Source organism: Apteryx mantelli, chromosome 8 (genome assembly GCF_036417845.1).
Source record: "Apteryx mantelli isolate bAptMan1 chromosome 8, bAptMan1.hap1, whole genome shotgun sequence".
Lineage (NCBI taxonomy): Eukaryota > Metazoa > Chordata > Aves > Apterygiformes > Apterygidae > Apteryx > Apteryx mantelli.
Genome location: NC_089985.1, coordinates 21,750,643 through 21,763,019, shown reverse-complemented (window position 1 = coordinate 21,763,019; position 12,377 = coordinate 21,750,643). Strand labels below are relative to the sequence as shown.

Sequence of the window (12,377 nt, the reverse complement as noted above, 5' to 3'; positions counted from 1 at the left end):
TAGTGGTCTAGTTATTTGTGCAAGTCCCATTTGGGACTAAGCCCTAAAGGTTAGAATATGTAATTTACAACAAACAAACAAGGTAAAAAACAGCTGAAGAATTAAAATTATTCACTATTAAACACAAAGGCATTGGCATGCATTTTTGGTTTTACATATCAGTGATTATCACACAAATGCCACAATGCTCACTATCTCAGAATTCACGAAATTATTCTAGTTGCTCTTTCAATATAATTTTACCAATGTACAGAATTTATGCAAATTATAGTTTTAACAATTTTCAGATATGGAAAATGAAATAATATTTTAATGTATTATCTGAGCACCACTATTTATGCAAGTCTAACAAGTCCACCCTAATTATTGTTACCTAGTACTAGTAAATACTACTATGGATCTGACTGGGACAGAATATTTTCAAACACAGAAGAGTGATCAACCTGGCCGCAAGAGGCCTACGGACAAAACACACAAAGAAATGAAGAGTACATTAAAAGGAACAAACACACCTGAAAATAGCTGCAGTGAAGAACAGGTCTAACTTTGTCAGTCACATGATTTGTTTTTGTATTTTTTTTTTTTTTTAATTAAGTGTAGAATAAGAGAGAAGGTAAAAGCAGTTTAGTAAAAGATTAATTAGCTTTCATCCTCCTATTCATTATCATCTAGCTGGGTACTGCAGACACTGTGGCACCAGCAATATTGCAGCTGAATTTGAAGGCACATTTGGTAGCGGCTGTTTGGATTTCCTCACAGAGCTATTCATGGGGAAAGTGTCCCAGAGGAAATATTTAAAGGAAAACAGTTCTCATAGGCACCAAAGGCTGGGAAATCTGACAGAGCCAAATCCAGGTTCAATACCATGGTAGGTTACTAGCTCAACTAGCCAGATGTCGGAGAGCTCTGGCAGATAAGCACTAACAGGTTTAGCTGTGGCAGTTAAAAATACTGCTGCCCAGCACTATTCACTGAGACATATGTCATAGGCATCTTAACAAGCGAACACAGGGCAAGGGGGACCTCAAAGGGCTGATGTGGCCAGAGCACTGAGTCAAGAGGATGCCCTTAGCGTTCTAAGCAGATTGAAAGACAGCAAAGTTTTAGTATGAGAGGCCAGAAAAAAGGATATACATTAGACAAGGTATGACGCTGTGTCAGGGCTTAGATGATTGTTTTGGCTGTGTAGCAGTGAGGAAATAACAGAAAAGAAAAATCACATTTAAAAAAGACAACAATCCTATTATGACTTTTTCCTTCCCACTTACCTGAATGTGGTTTCTTTTAAAATGCAATAGTTCTGTAACCAAGACTGAAAGAATTGCATTTAACATAAAATACCTTTCTACAGATTAGATATACAACAATCTCATCTCAAAACTGACTAGAAAGGCATCTAACAGGATAAGCAGCGTACAGGTTATCAGTTGTGGGTATTAAGCATCTTCACCAAATTATTTCTCTTTTGATTTTTGAGCTGGTTCACAAATAACAGCTGTTGAAAATGTTGGCGTTTAATGAGTGAGGACAACACAAACTTGAATGGGAGCTTTTGGGGAGGAGGGAAAGGTGCCATGAATATGCCAGTCCAGACTTTCTCTTATAATAATACCATCTTCCGATTCTCTGAGCGCTCTGCAAACTAAAGTGCATCAGGCTGCCATTAATCCCACTTATCACCCTGACAGCTCAGTAATTACACTCCCACTATAGCTATGTACTGTAAGGTACTGTAGTCCTAATAAAACATCAAGCACTGTGCAGAATGCATGCTGGTGAGGTGTTTTATTAAACTTGGGGGGTTGATTATCAAGTGACATTAGTGTTGACCTACTTTTCTATGTGACAATAAATTATCCTTTGACCATACCATAATAGATATTACAGAGTGCATTTACTGTACCAGGGAGCAAAGGTATTGCATTTTGGTGAGCTGGGCAAAAAGAATAAATAAAAAAGTAGAACTGTCCACCAGAAAGTTATTACGGAAATTACTGCAAGTCACTGATCCTCTGAAAAATCACACACAAAATCCTGAGCTTAAGCAAATATGCCTGCAATTACTATGAGCTTCAATGACACATGCATGTCCCCATATGAAGAAAAATTAATTACACTTCTTTATCTGTCCTTTTTCTGTAATTGACCTCTTTCATTTTTCCAGGCTATTCCATTACTATGTGTTTAGTTCAAAATGTAAGGTAAACAACAAACCAGTAATTTAGATTAAATCTAATTCACCTGTTAACTCCCATTAAATTTAAACAAAAAGCTACATGCTCACTACTAAAAAGTACAAAATGAAACAACCATGTTTTAAGTGGTCATACTATTCTTGGATACATTCTTGTAAAAATGCAGAGCATTAGACACAGTCAGACCTACACTGATTATTGAGACTAGTTATCTCAGAATCTACTTCAGTTAAAACAAAGATAAAAAAGCTTTCACTTATCAGAGCCCTATTATCATTTGTACCCCTATTTGTTAATGGAACAGCACTACCTTTAGAAATATATAAGCCATGCTGGGTCTTAGAAAATAGTGTATTCACCTCAGATGCAATTCATTTCCACACAAGAGGCAACACCATAGTCTTTGTACCATTAAACACCAATTTGGAGAACTCAAAGACAAGGAATGAAATTTTCCATTTTGGAAGCACTTCGCTGTTGGTTCAGCTCAGTGATATTGTAAAATGGTAAGTTAAATATAAAACTTCTACAAACTCTGTGTAAGTATAGCATATTTATATAAATATTTATGCAAATATTACCATTTGGCATAGCTTTATAGACATGCCTGTGACTATAAAATGACAGAAATTCACATTTTCCACACATCTAAACTCAAACGTTACATGTCTTACTGAACAGTGCTAAATTATACATACGATCCCCAGTGAACTTACTTTTAATTTTTAAATATTGTAATAATGAAGCTATTTAATGCTTAAGGTGAACATGCTTGTGAATCTCTTTCAGCCACTAAGTTAGGCATGCAAAGGAGGTACTTATGCAGTACCCAACCTTATCAGCTCTCAGGCTTGTACCTGTCAATTTTCTCTGTACAAAATAAGCACCTAAAATTGTGTATGAACATGCACAAACACAAAATCATTCAAGCTCTCTCTAATAACATAGGTATTAAAGTATAAACCCCAAACCAAAACAGAGCAGTAGATTATTAATAATAATAAAATAAAAAGGCATTTCAAGAACAGCGATCTTTTTTTCAAGGCAATAAATAAGAAAAAGGGAATAGAAAAATAAGTAGCAAATTTCTGGAACAAATACTATCCTTTGGGAAAAAGGATGCAAGAGAACCATGAAGTATAGTTAGGCATAAAAAAAGTTGAGATGTAAATGAGGAAAAAAGTAACAGAAAAAAGTAACAAATTTCTGGAACAAAAGATATAAGAAACCAGTTGTGTATTATTGTGCACAGAGGAAAAAGAGAAGGTAGCTACAGCCAAGACTAATTTCCAGTAAATAATTTTCATTGTCTAATTGTTGAAATATTTCTAAGTATTAATGTAAAAATATTTGACCAACAGATAGCCTCATTTCTGGGACCAGATTAGCTCTTAACAAATCCTTGCTTCTAAACAAAGAAGGGCAATTCAGCTATTTCATTACCTAAAATTGCAGTGAACAATTGTCTGTCTAACTGGCAATAACACTATCTGAAGTGCAATTACTTGTATGCTGAAAGACCAGGGGTGACACAGATAATCTGAGGTAATATTCCACAATGGATTGTTGCTGATAACCTAGCAAATTTTCATATATCACAAAACAAGCCAAATAAACTTTATCTTGGTTACTGTTGGCAGAGGTTTAGAAGCAGATTAAATCCTAATCCATTTATGTGGGTTTCTGCAGAACATAAAATAATTTTTAAAAGGGCTTCTAGCTCTACTATTTGTAGAACTTCCTAAAACTTTATCCAGAAATAGCCCACATAACACAAAATAGGAGAGTCTTAAACAGGTCACGTAACCATGTTCCAGTGTATATTGGCCAAAACTTGGGTCAATTATTTTTAAGAGAATGGTAGAGTGACACCATCCAACAACCTGGAAACCAGTTCACACTAGAGACTGATCATAACAATTTTCATGTCAAGATTCTTCTTGGTTCCAAGTCTCTTGTACGACTCTCTAAACCCTGAGCCATGCATGGTAAACAGCAGAAGAAAAAAGCCAAGAGTAAGGGAGAAATAGATCTATCATTTCAGTTTTGTAAATAGCTCCCAAGTTGAACACGAAGGACCTCCATTCCCATTGTCTGGGGTGACAGGAGGGAAGACAACTGCTTAAGTTTTTCTCTTGAGGTTCAATCCTTTAACTATTCATGGATAATTTTGTAGGTATACAGTTCCTTTTTCCCCATTTGCTCTTACTGTACCTAAACAGGGTCATGGACAACCCTGAATAGAGATTTGGACACACACACACTCATGTAAAAAGAGACATCAGGAGAAAGATCCCTCACTGCAACAGAAAAGAATTGATGGGAACCTACTGCTACACCTGCAAAAAAGACCTGCTGCTGCCGTTATTTACGATGGAAGACTACTCTTTGGGTCTGTGCTCAAACAAGGATGCTTGAACAGCAGAGAGTGAAGATTAGTTCAAAGAAATGGGGAATGGCTGAGCTGGTGTCAGACAACAGGCCTTCAAAACTTGCAGAATCCGTATGTCAATGACATAGTAACTTCTGTGCCTTAACTCCTATTTATTTTGAGATATTACCGAGAGAATATATACAAAGCTGCACTACCCAGAACCTTGTTAGATTTCACGACTAACAACATTAATCATGAAAAAAATAAGTTTTGCTAGTGAGAAAAATGGTGGTGGACAAATGATGATTGGCATCATTCATTCTTTGGATTAGGACTGCAATTTACCTTTGTTTGTAGATGTCCTCCAGAACCTTGCTTCTAGCAGAGCTGTCTTCCCTTCTGCTTTGTCATAACTGAACTTCCAGTCACTCTAAGGCCCTTAACTACAGATCATACATTGTGTTTGTGAAACACCCAAGTTTGTTTGTTTGATTTTGTTCTCTGAGTCTGTATCACATACCAGGAGCAAGTTTCCAAGGCCTGTTTATTTTTAGAAGCATGGAGTCTTCTGACATTATCACCCAGTACAAGGTACATAAAAAATAATGGAGTCAGGCAAGTGAAAAATCAGGAGATAAGCGTGGGAAAAGAGAAAAGATGTATAGTTTCTCACATGAAGAGAGGCAGCAGAGATTCTTTGGACCATTGGGAAAGTGAAATCCCTCAAAGACCACTAGAAGCCTGGAAGCAGCAGCCAACCTGTGTACCATGGAGGATAAAGATAAAAACCAACACCAATCCCTCCCACCCCCCAAAAACCAAGCCCTTTTGTCTTTCTTTTCTTTGCATTTCATGGGGGGGAGGGAGGATGACCAAAATTGAGAAAAAGATTAGAAAGCAACGGGGAGATTTTGTTGCCAGGTTTAAAGTCCAAAACACAGTAACAGCTGATATAATGGTTTGATGAGTACCAAAGACAAATAACACTTAGGGAAATACCTGTTTTTATTCAAAATCAAGAAGCAGAAAAAGAATTGATACATATAATGCAGGTTGGAGAACTCTGGAACACTGAAGGCAAAATAATCTTTAGTTAGAGCCAAATATGAATACATAATTTTGGTCTGTAGGAGAAACAGATATAATCCCCAAGAAATTCCTCTGAACACAAAGAGTATTTGAACCTGTACAAAAGGCAGTGAACATGGACTAGCCAGGAAAGCAGTTATCGTGGTCCTGAATATGTAATCCTGGGAAGAGAAATGCCCAGACTATAGTCAATACAATGGAACCATAAGAAATAAAAACCCTTTTACTTTCCAAATCTTCAATTAACTGAAGAAAAAAAAAAACACACACAATAATGCATGCAGTGACTAGGTACACAATCACTTCTACTGAAGAGGATGATGCCTCTGGCACAGCCGTGCAAGTTTTAGAAACTTTCACTGGTGGCACACACCGCAGAGAATGTCTGCAAAACTTTCAACTGCCATATTTCTCATTATGCTATTAGATCAATGACTGATTCTATCCCAGCTGGATAGTGGAACCAGGTGCAAAATAATACCAGCAACAGTGATAAACAGAACAATGAGAGAGAGAAATGCAACCAACTCATGTTGTTGTATGAGAAAACTCATTGGAAGCCAGTGGACAAATACTGACTGTTGATAAGGAACCTGCAAAACAAGCGACTTTTTTTTTTTTTTAAACAGTTGTTGACATGCAAGACAACAATTTTCTGCCGAGCAGCAGAGCTGTGCCAGACAGGAATTTCATTGCAGTATAACACCATCCTCCACATAGCAGAGGCCAAAACAATCACCATTAGCCACATATGGTGTTCTAGGAAAATACACAGAGATTTATTCCAAAATGGTGGGTGGCTAGATGCAAAGCATAACCTTAAAACATACCCCTGCATGGCCCACGAGACTGCTGCAACTCAGAGTTGTGCATTAGTGCCAGTGGAGACAATGAATGGGAGCAGCGGTCTAGTGGCAGGGCAAAACACTCAGATAATCTGAGGGTCAATGTCATCTGAAACCATTTAACAGAGCACTAAAAAGAAGTAATTTTTTAATTATTGCTCATAATGGCTTTGACATCACCAACAGTGATGTCAAGAATTCTCTGGTGTGTTTTGCCAAGTAAGCCAATCAGCAGACAACAGCCTAGGCCTCACTTGGAAAATATATCTAGGTTTGTGGCTAGGGGTCAGACCTAGGTGTCTTAGAGTCCCAAAACTGCAGTCCTGCAGAATGAACTAGAGGACTTGGAAGCATCAAACTGTAGTTGAGGCCAAGGAAGAAGTAATACAGAATCAAGACATCATATAATGGCTTCTGAGCAAGTGCCAAGAATGGAATATCAAGCTATGTAAAAACAAGTTGACTCCGAGGAAAACAGATTCCCTACAGACCCTGAGAAACTATAAGAAATGACAAGATGGAGGATAAGTATGGTGACTGACAGGCACTGAAAGAGTAAAGAAAATTGCTAATAAGACATTGTCCTAAAGAACTATAAGCAGTTACAAGTACAATGATGCAACAAGACATGGGTTAGAAATGGCACTGTGCTGAAGCAACCACCCTGGGTACTTTCCTGTGGACAAACCCAGAGGGGAGTATGTTCAGATAGAAAAGCTGCTGGCTGTGCTCTCTGGAGTGGAACAGTCGTCTCTGGACAGAAGATGAACATACTGTCTGATCATAAGCCATTAAAGCATCCTGAAAAGCACTGCCATGTGGACTTCAGTAACTACAAAGCACATTATTGAGATACCAAAGCCATAATGTAAAGCACTGCCCAGGAGAGCCAGATGATAATTCCTGAAACAGAATTCAGTTTTAAACCCTTAAGTATATGGAATGTGAACCAGACCTGAACCAGAAAATATTTCTGGTTCTAGGTTCACTATAATAGCTAAGCTGAAAACTGTTGTCGCCCAGTGAGGATCTGCAAGTATTTGCTGAGTGTTACCAATACCATTAGTGAGCTTGCCATATAGTCATTACATGTTTCTTTCTCACCTGTGCACTGTGTAATTACTGACAGAGATTTACTGGGAGAGATTATTTTCGCTACCTCATCATCCTTAAAGGTTACTCTCCTATGGCTATGCCAATATACTTGTAACTGCTTATAGTTCTTTAGGACAGTGTCTTATTAGCAGTTTGGCTATGCCAATGACACCGACTGCATTCCAAGTATAGCATAAGATTGCAACTCCTTTCCAGCTCCTTAAAACCTGCATGCCAGTTTAGGGTAGCTGGAGAGAAGCTGCAGTGATGTATTGGAAAAGCAGAGGGATTAGGAATGCAAGCAGAAGAGCAAGAGATGAGGCTAAGGCTTCTCTCTGTACTACCACCCATCTTCCAACATAAAAATTTAAGTATTTCCCTTTAAAATATTTTCCAACCAGTCAGAGAAGAAAGCAGTATCTTTCTAAACCAGAAATGAACTGAATTTTTTTGAATTTGATTGAAAATCTGTTCTTATCCCCTTGTTGGAGACTGATACCCTGATCAGGATGTACATTCCACAGAACAATGTAGCTGATATGGTGGAAGAGGAGAGAGAGTCTATAAGCACATAAGTAACACAGAAAATTCAGATGGAAGGTGGATGACCATCCTGATCAGTGGATGAACATCCAGAGGTGGATGGCCTCTTGAGGTCATCTGTTCCAATTTGCTCCTCTCAAAGCCAGGCCAATCTCAAAGTTAGATCAGGTTGCTTAGAGTCATATCTGGTCAAGTTTTGAATATCTCTAGATATTCAAATATCTCTAAGATTCCACAACCTCTATGGGCAACCTGCTCCTGTGTCTGACCACCCTCCTTTATGAAAATTTTCTTCCAAATATCTAATCAGCATTTCTGGTGTTGCAACATGTCTGTTGCCTCTTGTCATTTCCTTATGTTCTTTCATTATGTTTTCTTCATATTTCCAGGCAATTTATACAGGATGGAATAATACTAGAAGTAATATAATGGAGAGTCAGATTGCATGAAGCAAGTCCAGTATGAACTTCCCTTTTCATAAGAGGTTAAAGATGACTTATCTAAGTGTATATTGTTTTCTTTCTCCTCCCCCAAAAGAGGCCACAATCATAATCCCAGACAATTTAAGAATGACACCAGGACACTGATACATAATTCACACCTGACCATAAAAGCTTGACTGGGATACTAGACAGGCACAAATACCCAATGGAGATCATACATGGAATAGCAAGCATATGCAGAAATAATAATTAGCAGTACAAGACTCCACAATCTCCTAATATCCAGAGAGACCAAGGTCAGAACAGACCTGATAACTTTTAATGACAAGAGTTACAACACGTTCAGAGTAGTTCATTGCTCCAGTTTTTGGAAGATAGCCTGGCCAAAGAATGTCCAAGCAAGAACTGTAACACTGTGTGATACATGAAACTCAGGAAGTGACCACAAAAAACCATACATGAGAATTTAAAGAATTTCACACAAAATTGTAATGTGATCACAAATCACCTTCTCTTAAGTGCATGCAGAACAAGGGAAAGAGAGCCAAAAACCTGACAGCAAAAGCAAAGCAGAGAGGAAGGGGATCCCATTCTGGCAGTGCTGAGTTACAGCAAATGCCCTTCTCAAGGACTAAAGAGTAGCTCACAGAGACTGATGTCTTGGAGAAACAAGAATGTTTTCTATAACTTCTGTAAAACAGTGAGAGCGCACCAGGTAAGTATGCAGATTCCATTACAGGAGTGCTAAGATATGCAGACAGCCCACTGCAATAACACTGTCAGTACCTACCACATTTTAGCCAAGGTAAGCTGGTGTCGGTCTAACCATTAAAAGCAAACACAACATGTCAACAGACAATATAAGTTGAAGTGAGGCACCAAACACATCAGCTAGCAAAAAGCTTATCAAAGAAACCATGGCAAACATGAAGTATCAGAAGATACCTAACATTCTTAGAAGGTGTCAAGGCCAGAATCAGAAGCACAGGAAAAAGACACATCTCATCTGAAGCTGGAAAATCAGAAGAAGAAAATACGCCACAAAAGGATCAAAAAGCAGTCAAAGACAGACAAACAGCAGCAAGAAAGAAAAGCTCTCCTCAGCAGCAATTATTAAAAAAAAGTGGGAGATTTGCAGATCAGCATCTTGGAAAGACCGTGAGGCCTAACTGACCAAGACAGATTGGTAGCGAATGCAAGCCTTTTACTTGGGCCATTTACTAGCTACCTTTAGGCACAGAAAGACAGAACTTACCTTCATAAAGAAAACAACAAAACAATATAAGGAAAAACATATAAACATGTATGAAACTCAGAGGAAGGTAAGAGATCATAGAAGGTAATGGGAAGCTTAGTTTGTATGTATATGACTATTGACAGTTGCAATCTTGTAACTCATCCTTTCAATAAAAGGAGTAAGTCATTTTAAGAATAGTAAGCATGTAGTGCCTGCAATACTCAGAAAATAACATGAAACAGGACTTTAAGAAAAACATTCAGTATCACGTAAGTTGGCAATACTATTTCATATCTAAAGAAATAAGGAAAAAGACTCCCACATCACTGTCGCCTTTGGCCACCTGAGGATCCTCTGAGACTTCTGCAGACCTACAGGAAATGGAAGGGCTTTTCTATCTGTGAACTAAGATGACCAGAGGAAACAAATTTTAAATAGAGGCACTCTGCAGAATCGGAGACAGACATGACATTCCTGCTGGCTGCTACAGGAGATGTAAGGGAGGTGCTTTTGATTGAAAGGAAGAACTGCTCAGAGTTGAAAGTTAGTCTTCAGACACAAAGCCCTCCTACTCTAGCGCAGAATAATGGTACTTACAGACAAGGTTATTTTCGGACACCTAAAAGGTACTGAATCATATGAAGATAGATGCCAAATCATTCCATTCATCAATGACTCATCTTTCCTCTTTCTTCTTTGGCTCTCTACATGACCATAATTCTCTTTTCACCACTTTATTTCTACTTCCGAATTGCCCTTGAGTGCAGGAACTCTCCCCTCTCCTTTGCATCTGCCTGGCTATCTTCCTGCTTACTGTAGGTTTTTTTTTTTTTTTCCTGCACCCTCTTTTATTCACCTCTCCACTTCTGTCTTACAACTTTTTATCATTCTTCAGTGCTATTCCATTTTAATGAATAATACTGATACCATAAAAAGTATGACCCAACACCTGCCAGCAGGTACTTATGTCAGTAGTGTATGAGAGTGTTGAACCAGTTGCTTTGCAGTCCACCTTCTGATTTCCTGCTATCCACAGGTCAGTCCTCCAGAAGCTCCATTTCTGGTAGGGTCTTGCACTAAAACTGTCCCTGCCCAGTAACCTTTCTTCTGCACACTCAGGACCGTGCACTCTCAGTTTGTGATCAAACAGGTGGAAACAGTGGCTACTAGAAGAAAAGCAGATTGCTGGGATTTCCTCTTAAATCCTTGCTCACTGGTGAGGGTGTAGCCAGGCAGAGATCTGCAGGCAGTTCAGAGGTAGCACTCTGAGCACCCCGCCATGGGGAGAAGCCTGCTCTGAGTCACTCTGCCATGGGTAATTACAATCTGCTTGCTCTCAAATTCCTCACGTCATTTTATTGGGACACAGAATTTTTCACTTACCATACTGCAGTATAGCCTCAAAGACTACTGCCTTTCACCCACTTCATTTTATATAGCTTGTATATCATTACTTTAATTGTATTTCCCCAATTCGCAACGTTTCAGAATAAAACTGCTACATAAATTAATTAAAAACAGAAAAGCAGTGTAGCTTACAGCATATTGTAGCTGAAAGCATGTACATGAGTGCATGCCAAATCAGAAAAGCTGCAGTATCCTTTCGATGTATCAGAAATTAAACCAATTGCTTTTTGTATATAATGCAAGTCATTCTAACCATGTTATTCTTTCTCGCAAACTGCATTTGTGAACAAGCAAGCCAAATGAATGGTTTACATTTCTATTAGTAGCTATGTTATATGCAGCCCAAACACAAATCAATAATATTACTTAATACATTTATTTTAACATCACCAGTACTGGAATCCATATTGAATACCTTTCACTAACTCTCTCCCTCTGTCACAGGCAACAGTCTCAGCTTGGGTAATTACTTAATTTAATTTATTGCCAATTAACATAAACTTTAATTACTGATTCGAGCATTGTGAAACAAAGACAACACAACCAATTAAACAGCTGCTTAGAAAACACCTTTCCTCCCCTTCCTCCAAGCTCAACTTCAGCCCAGCGCCTCTCCCACTTTCCCCTCTCCACTGTGCTGCTTTTCACCACACACGACACTCACTCCCTACCAGGTCCTTCGGAGGGGTGAAGGGGGGCAGTGGGACACAGGAGGTTACAGTCACCAGTAAAGGTTTCTGTCTGCCGATTCGCGCTTCTTACGTGGGTCCCTGCAGGCCCTCAGGGGCGTCCCTGCTGCGGCGCGGGTCCCCCGCGGGCCCTCAGCCTCCTCCGGCACGGGGCATCTCATGCCACGAGCGCGCCTCCAGCCACGTCCCCAGCAACGTCCCTTCTACCCGCCTCCTCCATTTCGGGTCTCCAAGCAAGCACGTCCCTTCACGTTTCTCCTCTCGCCTCCCCTCCTGCGTCCCCCCAGCAGCTACGGCCCTTTCTCAAAAACGCCCACGCAGCAGCGCCCTGTGCTCCCCCGAGCAGCCGCCGTTCCCGCGCGGTGGGCGTTGTGACCCGTTTTGGAGGTGGCTGGAACCGGCCGTGACCGGTGCGGGGCCGGAACCAGCCGTGACCAGCGCCAGGCGGTTCTGGGCCAGA

General features: G+C 39.5%; 1 protein-coding gene across 2 annotated transcripts in view; it reads right to left on the bottom strand.

The window, feature by feature from the left end:
* Nucleotides 1-12,377, bottom strand: part of DPYD (dihydropyrimidine dehydrogenase) — a 382,796-nt gene that overhangs the window by 274,839 nt on the left and 95,580 nt on the right. The window lies entirely within an intron of this gene.